The sequence below is a fragment of the Suricata suricatta genome, chromosome 8 (genome assembly GCF_006229205.1).
Source record: "Suricata suricatta isolate VVHF042 chromosome 8, meerkat_22Aug2017_6uvM2_HiC, whole genome shotgun sequence".
NCBI classification, from domain to species: domain Eukaryota; kingdom Metazoa; phylum Chordata; class Mammalia; order Carnivora; family Herpestidae; genus Suricata; species Suricata suricatta.
The window spans coordinates 123,733,630-123,741,940 of NC_043707.1; positions in this window are offsets into that span (position 1 = coordinate 123,733,630).

Here is an 8,311-nt window from a genome sequence, read left to right on the forward strand (position 1 = left end):
ACAGAATCCGAAGCAGGCTCCAGGCTTCAAGCTGCCAGCACAGAGCCCCATGGGGCTCGAACCCACAAACTGTGAGATCATGAGCTGAGCCGAAGTCGAGCACTTAACCGACTCAGCCCCCTGAGCACCCCCAGACCTCACCATTTCTTATCCAGGTTATTTGGAGCAAGTTCATCATTTTCTCCGAGCCTCTTTTCCTCAACTGTAAAGTGAGACTAAATAATGGTGAAATGGACTGTCGGAGTTCAAATACTGTTTCCACCCTTCTGGGCTAAACTTGAACAAGTCCATGAACCTCTGTGCGCCTCAGGATCCTTATCTGTGAAATGATCAGATTACTATGAGAATTAAGTGAATTAATTTACATAAGGTTCTTGGAAGAATGCCTGGCACATGGCAAGCACTAGTTTATGATTATTGTCATGGTTGTTATTATTAGGTTTTGTGGTGAGAATGTGTGAGAGGGAATGGGGGGAGGCGCAGGGGGCACGGGCCAGGCCCAGACAAGCTCACTGAGTGGGAAGAGAGAAAGCCTGGCTGGAGGCCCTCCGAGGCCCCCCTCTGCCAGCCCTCGGGTGGGAGCACCCTTCCTGCCACCCGCCCACCCGCCCCACCCGGGGAGGAGTGCCCGCCTCCCGCCCCTTTGTGGTCACACAAAGCTGGTCCCTCAGCAGGTCTAGGCCCCTGGCAGAGCTCTTTGATGCTAAAAATAGATTATTCCACCAAAAGACCCAGAGAGAGGGATGGTTTTATGAGCCAAAAGGGGCTGCAGTTTGGGGTTTCCTTTCTTCCTCTGAGGGGCCCGGGATGCTGAGGGAGGGCAGTGTCTAATGGGCAGGAGTTTCCAGGTCTCAGAGGAACGAGAGAGGCCTCTGGGCTGACCAGCATCTCAGGGAGGATGTGCTGCGGCCAGAGTGACCTCTCCTGCACCCTGTCCTGCAGCCTGGGGCCCACGTTCAGGGAGCCGCCTGCGGGGGCAACTTCCAGAAGCTGGGAGAGCCAGGGCCTCTCCCAGGAGGCCTTGGTGGGACTGGGCGGCAGGAATTCTGCAGAGGCACCAGGAACCTGGGAAAGGTTGAGTCTGCCTCAGGCGCCCTCCCGCCTCCTCCCTCCTCCTCTCCACCCAGGCCCCCACCCCCACCCCTCTGGCTGCCCAGGGCTCTGCACTGATAACGACTCACCTGCCGAGTGCCTGCCAAGAGCCCTTCCCAGGGGTCCCTTCTATCTGCACACCTGGGGAAAGAGGGGCTGTTGATTTTCCCCGTTTCACAGGTGAGGGCGGTGAGGTGCTCAGAGGACCGGTGGACATCACAGGACCGGGATGGGCCAAAGCTGGGATCCAGCCCTGGCTCTTCTGCCTCTAAGTCCCCAGCACCTGAACCTCCCAAAAGGGACTTGAGGGAGAGAGGGGAGGTCAAGGGACACCCTGGGGATGGGGGACACGGCAGCAGCAGCCCCACTGTTGAATCCCCTTCTCTACACATGACCCTATGTGAGGCCCTTCCTTCTGTGAGCCTCAGTGTTCCTGGCTGTAAAATGGGGAGAACCATCCCTGCTGTGTCCACCTGGTCGGCTTTGTGTGTAGGCGGTAGGGGACTGAGGGAGCAGCAGAGACGGTGTAGTTTAGGCAGGGGGGGATGCTCTCACCACAGAGTGGGGTGGAGGCCCCATTCAGGATGGAGTTCAGTAGCCGGAGTTGGCTCACCCGTCTCAGGGGCTCCACTGCTCCCCCCACAACCGCATCTGCCTTTGTAACAGAGGACTCCTGACTACAGTGTATCCCGACCCAAAGGTGCCCTGGGGTGGAGCATCAGGCAGGAGGAAACGCTGAGAGAAGAGCGGCAGGGGGTCCTTGGCGAGGCGGGTGCTGTGGATAAAGACAGCTGAACACACAGCTTAGGCCGTGCAGCCTGACCGGCGCAGCAGTGAGCAGTTCAGCTCAGGGGACCCTGGCGAAGGGGGCTGATGCAGGAAGGGGGAGGAGGGGACGGGAGGGGTTTGGTTCTGAGGGGGCACCACGAGCAGTTTTATGAAACAAACAACAGGAAAGAGAGAGGCTGGGGGTGGGGAGGGGTGGGGAGGGGAGAAGGAGCGCAGAGAGCGGGGGGAGGGCAGGCTGGGTTGAATCCTGCCCCTACCTGCAAAACAGAGAACCCTGGGGGGGGTCTCTTCACCTCTCTGACTGCCCCCCAGAGACTGGGCGTGGCTGGCTGCTCGGAGACCCCGCTGCTGGAGATGCTGTGCATAAAGCTCCCAGCACGTGCGTCCTGAGCAGTAGGTCCTCAGCTACTGATCCTTACAGTTGGCCTGGATGTCCCGCTCCCCGGGCACCCACATGGCCTCCTTCACCCTGAGTATGGGCCGACACTAGAACAGAGGTGGAGGAGAAGCGGGAAGGAGGGGAAATTTTTCTTGATGTCTCGGTGCAGGGGCCCAAAGGTGGAGCCCCCCCCTGGCTGGCCTGCAGCAGGCATCTCTCCAGCACTTTCCATGAGCCCAGCACCGTGGTGGAACGCCAGAACTGGAACTCTAAGACCAGTGTCCACCACCATTTCATCCAAGCTGACTTCGAAAGGCCAGCACTTGGGGTTAATCCCTGGAGTTAGTGTTTTCTGCATCAGAAAATGAAGAGAGCTGCCCCCCCCCCAACAGCCCGTGCCCGTGATTGGTGGCACACTCCACCATCACAGTGGCCCAAGGTTACTGTGGAAATACCAGCTCTTCACACGGACTGAGAAAACAGATTTCACCACCATTCATAGTAGATCTTTCTTAACTGTTCTCCATGTAACCAGCTCAATGGGGTTGACTAGCATTGCTGGTGTTTTATGCCCACCAAACCCTTTGGCTAGCAGATCCCTTGTTGGAATCCACACCTTCTGCTCCCACCAACCCACTGAGCCATCAGCCTGCCAAACATGAGTTTGGGTTTGTTCTCAGACCCATTTTTGCCAGATGGGTTTTCGTGGTTACAAAATGTCATTGGATAGTATGCCAGTCTATGCACCATTTTGCCCTCAGATCCATTCTACCATCATCCCCCATGTGGCTGCATAATGCAAGGCTCTGATTCCACGGAGTCGGCTGGTTCCAGCTCCACTCCGCCAATGGGAGGCACGGGGAGGGAGTTGAAGGCTGGGAGGAAGAGAGCGCCCCTGTGTCATCTGTCTTGGGGGCATTGCCATGGCTGCAGCAGAGTCTTGTCTGTGGCTCCAGCAGATGCCATCCTGTTCTGCTTCTGCAGGTGGGGGAGCGTGTGCTGGCAACACCACTCTCCCTGCATATCCCTCTCTCCAAAGGGTGGCCGTGGCTTCCTGCTGTGGCTGAACTTGGGGCTCTCCGCCGTCAGTGTTTGGCTTCTCGGCGCTTCCGCCACCTGTGTGGCCAATAGCCCCCCAATTAACTTTCCTCTATTTCCAACACTCAAAGCAGCCTCTGTTTCCTTGTTGGGACCCTCACGGGCAGTGATGCAAAGTTATCAGTGACACAATGCAAAACAGGAGCGTCTCTTTCTAGGAAACCAGGTTGAATACCTTGGAAAGACCTGGTGAAGGCGCGTTGCTAAGAACACACTGACTTTGGTATGGGTGGGACACTGTGCGGGATTGGGGGAAATAGAAAGATCCAGATGCTACTGGAGGCTGATGGCTTTGGAAGCATCTCTATAGTCACGTTCTTTAAAAAAAAGCCCCTACTGGAAATTGTAGGAGATGCCTTCCGGGCTGGCTTCAGCCAGAGGAACAGGAGGAAGACCCTTGAACGCACACGGGGAAACCCGGCCATCCGCTGCATGCCAAGGGAGTGCGCAGTCTGAGCTAAAAGAAGGGAGTTCCGGAAACTGAGCAACTACTACGTGCCAGGCGCACTCGCAATATTTTCTCATTTAATTTCCTCTGCAGTCGCGAGTAGGTACCACAGTTGGCCCCGTGTCACAGGCGAGGAAGCAGGCTCAGGAAAAGAAAGCCTCTTGCCCACAATCTCACCGCTTCAGGAATACTGCAAAGTCAGTCCCCAGGAATGTTCTATCTGATTCGCCCTCCATCTCCAGAGGCTCATTCAGTCCGGCACATGCCTCTGAGAACCGTGAGGAGATCCCAAGTGTCTCGAGGGAGGGGCCAGGCCTGGTACCCAGGGTGTGCTTGCTGCATGGTCGCAGGAACGCATTAAACCACCCCTGTGCAGACGTGCCCCTGGGCCCCCTCCTGTTCCTGGGACTGGACTCAGCTTTCCGGGGAAGGGGAAGTCCCTCAGGGTGACCACGGTACAGGTACTGTAGGGGGACTCACTCTTACATGTGGAAAAAACAGCAAAGCATGTAGGGTGGGATGACAGAAACTGGAGGTGGTGTTGGTACATCGGAAACAGCTCCTGGGCTGGGAGCAGGGGGCCAGGGTTCCACTGACTCACAGGGGGAGCTTGGGTGAGTCTCTGCCCCTCTGGGGACCTCAGTTTCCACTTCAGCTAAAGAGGGTCTTTCCTGCTGTGTCTGTCTCTGATCCATCTCACAACGTGGCAGACTCCAAAATGCGCCGAGTCTAACCCTTGGCCGGCTCCGTGTGTGTGCTACTGAGTCAGATAGCCTGCCCAGGCCAGGCCGGCTGGTTGGTTACAGTGAGGGTCATCGGCCTTCTATGTGACGATGGCTCTTGCCCTGTGCCTACTCATATCAGACCCCAGATTATGTCACGGTGACTCTGGCAAGGAAATGTTTATGGTGTCCTCACCCAGTCGCCCGGAGAAATGTGTTATCCCCATTTGACAGGGAAGGAAACTGAGATCCGGAGGGGGCAGATGACTTGTCCCAGGTCTTGCAGCTGGGATTCAGCAGGGCTGAGGGTAGGACTCAAATCTGACTCCAGAGCCCTGCGGCCTTCACCATAAACCTGCTTCCTCCCTGGAGAAATGACAACCCATCACCACCACCACCACCAACTCGCCATTGAGGAACAAAGGACTGAGCCTTCACAGGCCTGCTCCCTAGTGACCAGGGTGGCTGTGGTGGAAACAAGTCTGGGGGGGGGGGGACCTTGGACAAGCCTCTCCTCCCCCCAGAGGCCCTTCCTGCTCCACGACGGCCTACAGAGCCCCCACCGTGAGTCCGGAGATGGTTGCTGGGGCCAAGCTCAGACCCCCTGAGAGAGAACAGGGGCCAGAGCCCCCGCAGAGGGCTTTCTGAAGCCTCCGCACTGAGCTTAGAGGGCGCTGCAGGGTGCGGTGCTGCTAGGGTAGAGGCCCAGGCTGAAATATTGGAGGCTGATGGTCTAATCCCACTCATGACACTCTGTGGCCTCCCACAGACTGACTTCAGCATCCTACACCTCGGTGTCTGTCCTGTGCAATGGGCAAGTAGAGATTGCAAGGGAAATGGTGAAAAGCCACCCTCCTTCCCCCTCCCCACCCCACGGGGGGTGGGGGGGGACACAGAAGTGTCAAAGTGAAGCACTTCCCTTGCTTCTTCTCCTTCAGAATCCCTCTGAGCCTTGAACCTCCTGGGACATAAAGGATTCAAAAAGTGCCCTGATAAAGGGCCTTGCGGGGAGGAGGGGACAGCCCCAGAGACAGGAAAGCCCAGGGGCTAAAACAGAGAACCCCAAGGAGGTGAAAGTGGGCAAAAGGAGCGAAGGGCCTTGTATGGCAAGCTCAGGGCTCAGCACCGAGCTCTGCAGCGGGCTCCTTGGCGTGGACAGCCCTGCTGCCCGCAGGCTGCGCTGGGCTGTGAGCATGGGTGATGCCACTTCATGCTTTGTATGAGTCCCAGCTCCCATGAAACCCCCCTCAAGTGCCACACATGTGGGCGCTTCTCTCTGGCAATGGTGGTGGTGGTGGACCGGGGCGGGGTGTCAGCCTCGGCTCAGGGGCTGGGCGGTGTTGGGGGGAGCCCTGCCACCCGCCTGTGGGTCTGGTGAGGGCCCTCGGGGCTCCGGGCCCGCCCAGGCCAACACGGGCCTTAATTAAAAATGAGCCTCCTGCAGAATCACAACCACCACACGGCCACCCCTTCCCACTGCTTTCAGTTCCACTCCTGGGCCGCGTGCTGAGGCCAGCCCCACAAATAAAAGCCATCACTTTTCTCTCTCTCTTTCTCTTTCTTTCTCTCCCTCTTTTTTCTTTCTTTCTTTCCAAAAAGAGAGAGAGGCAGCCACAAGATCAGCTAAGAGGCCGTGACATCACAGCCCAGGTGACCGCAGCCCAGCCAATGGGCCAAGGCCGCGAGCTAGCTTCTTGCATCCTGTGAGCTGAGGCTGGGTTGACACTGCGAAGGCCTGGTCCCTCAACCACAGAACCACAAGGCCAGGCCCTCCGCCGCCTTCAGGGCCCTGCGCGGGAGCTGGTTGGCTCCCGGTCCTCCCCACCCCTGGGCCGCCCGGCACCCGTTGGAGTCTGGGCTCCGCCGGGGGTGAGCCTCATTCATTCATTCCCCGTGGCCCTGGCCCTGCCTCTGCGAGCCCTGCTCTCCAAGCTCGTCCGCCCCGGCTGCCGCGGGCCCTTCCCGCCATCTAATGATACACTCTGCATTCGCTTCTGTTGAAAATTTGTGGCTAGACATTCCTGTGGGACCGGGAATCCAAATTCTTGGGTACAAACAGAAACTTACTTTCCTTGGGGATTTTTTTTTCTCTCTCTCTCTCACACACACACACTCTCGCGTTCTTTCCTTTTTTCTTTTTCGGAGCAATAGTGGGGGGGGGGGGGAGAGACAACACAAAACAAAACAAAACAAAACAAACAAAAAAGCGACACCACCCCACTACCCTTTTATTTTTCAAAAGTAACTAGGAAAAAAAATAAAACGACAGCCAGCCAAGTCAATCCCAACCCGACCCCCCGAAGGTCTGGTTTCTCGCCTTCCTCAGAGAGGGACATGGCTTCGAACAGCATCTTCGATTCCTTCCCGACCTACTCGCCAACCTTCATCCGCGGTGAGTAACGATGGCCCAGGGCCCTGGGCTGAGGCTGGCGGGTGGGGAGCCTTGGCCGGGCCCCGCACCGCGTCCCTCCGCCGACCACCCGGGCTGCCTTCAAGGGCACGGCCTGCCTATCTAAATCCGCCGACTCCTGAAAGCCTGAGGTGGGGAAGAAGGGTTGGTGGCCTTCGTGGTCCCTGGAGTGGACTTTTGTGGGACTTTTATCCTCAGTTGGTGGGGATGGTAAGTGATAGGGGAAATGGATACCACAAGACCTCAAAGGCCGGCCTCGAAGGGTCCTGGAGAGGATATGGAGGGCGTCCCTGTGACCTGAGGCTTTCTGCCTCGGTGACAGGGCTCCCGGGTCCACCTGGAGAGCTTGGACCCTCCCCCTGAGCTCAGGCAGACACAGGCTCCGGGACACACTCCCGGGACAGAGCCTGGCCAGCTTCTCTCAAGAGCCATGGATCTAGAGATCTTTCTGAGGACCTCTCCCATGCTTTCCAAGCCCTCCTGGACCAAGGGGAGCAGAGAAGGGGAGGGTACAGGCTTTTGTGGAGAACTTGCGTGACTCTGGGGTGCACAGAAACGGGATAGGCCTTGGGGGATGAAGGGAACGGGACTGTGGAAGGCTTAGAATCTCGGTCACGCGGGAGAAGAAAGGGTCTCTGGGTTTCTGGATGGCTTTTGCCTCTATCCGTGGCCTAGAGTGAATTGCCCAGAGGTATGGGCAATGCCCTTCAAAAAAGATAGGGTTCGAGGCCCCCCACTTGGGACCTCTGATGGAGGCTGGAGTTCAGGGGGAGACTTTTCCCGCCTCTGTCTGTTAGGGTTGAGGTGCTGCTGCTGCCTTCCTCTCCCCCTACCCTCGCCAGTAAGAAGAGTCCAGATGGGGCGGTGGCACCTGCGCCTGAGTCCCAGGTCAGTGGCCGCCTGACCCAGTGGCCTTGGGCAGAGGCCCCTCCGGTGTGACATTCCGATTGTCTGTGGTGGGGGTTGGGCAGTGCCTCTGGGTGATTCAGGAGCCCGGGTTCTCCTCCAGGACAAGGAGCTGCGAGGGGCCTGAAACTCCAAGGTGTAGGGAGCTGGGGCTGCCTTTTCTCAGCCCAGGTGGTCAACTGAGTTGCAGAAGCGGCTCGGAGTGTCTGTCTGCCTGTCTGTCCATCAGCCTGTCCCACAGCTGGCTAACAGGGTGACTCGGAGCCAGTCCCTGGGGCGCCAGCTCTGGGCAAGGACTGAGGCACATTTGGGTGCTTGTTGTTGGAAGGTTTCTGCAAGGGCTTGTCTGAGGCGGGACCCCCTTCCTCCTCCTTGGAGAGAAGCTGAGGCAGGCTGTGTGGCCGCAGAGGGGGACTGGCGGGGGCGGGGGGGACCTCTGAGACGGATGCACTCCCCGCCAAACCTGG